Raw genomic sequence first — 899 nt, 5'->3', positions numbered from 1 at the left:
GGGGGGGGGGGCTGGTGCTGATGCTGAGCAGAAAGCCAAGCTTTTAGGGAAAGAGCAGGACACGAGCGAGCACAGCCCCCTGCATGATGGGGCTGCAGTATCCAGAGCAGCTACATAGACATATTTCCCCCACACAAACCTCCCCTCCACAGCAAAGCCCCCCCCAGCTCCTTTTAAAGCACTGGCCCAGGGTGGGGGCAATTTTCTGGGAGCAGGAAACCCTGATTGGGCTCATTAGAAGCTCCTGGGGAATGCAGAAGCCCCTTAACCCTCTCCATGCTGGGTGTGACCCTGGCCTCAGCCCCTTGCCTCACACCCTTTCTGGGGAAGAGGGGTTGGGGGTTCCTCGGTGGGGCATTCGGCAAGGGGCTGGGGTGGGCGTGAGCCCCCCAGCACCTCCCTGCCCCTCTCCCCATCTGGCCATGGGGTTCGGAGGAGCCGGAGCCGGCCGCCACCCCACCTTTCATTTTTTGATTTGCTACAGCTCTCCTGACCCGCACTGACAGAAATCAAACCAAGCCCCAAAGCTTCTCCCTGTCTTAAAAGACTCTCACGCAGCAGGAAAAGCATTAAAAAGCAGCTGGAGTGGGAAAAGAAAGTTTCTCTCCAAGCAGCTCTATTTTATCACCCCCTTGTTCTCCCTGTAAAGGGCTTCCAACCAAAGTTTATTCAGCACTGACTGATCCAAGCCTTGCTCCAGAATTGATCCCGTGCACTCCCCTTCTTGCCTGCTGCGAGGGCATTGGCTTTTAAACCATCTCCCGGAGAAACAGCATTAAAGAAGAGGAAGGCTGTATTGATTTCTGCATCCTTCTGATGGACCCTCGTCTTTCTTTTTAAGTGCACAGGCATTTCTGTGACTATAAATCTCTCCGGCCATTAAAATATTATAGAATCTT

Source organism: Aptenodytes forsteri, unplaced genomic scaffold, assembly GCF_000699145.1.
Source record: "Aptenodytes forsteri isolate BGI_AS27 unplaced genomic scaffold, ASM69914v1 Scaffold142, whole genome shotgun sequence".
NCBI classification, from domain to species: domain Eukaryota; kingdom Metazoa; phylum Chordata; class Aves; order Sphenisciformes; family Spheniscidae; genus Aptenodytes; species Aptenodytes forsteri.
The sequence above is the reverse complement of the archived record's forward strand: the minus strand, read 5'-3'. Positions refer to the sequence as shown.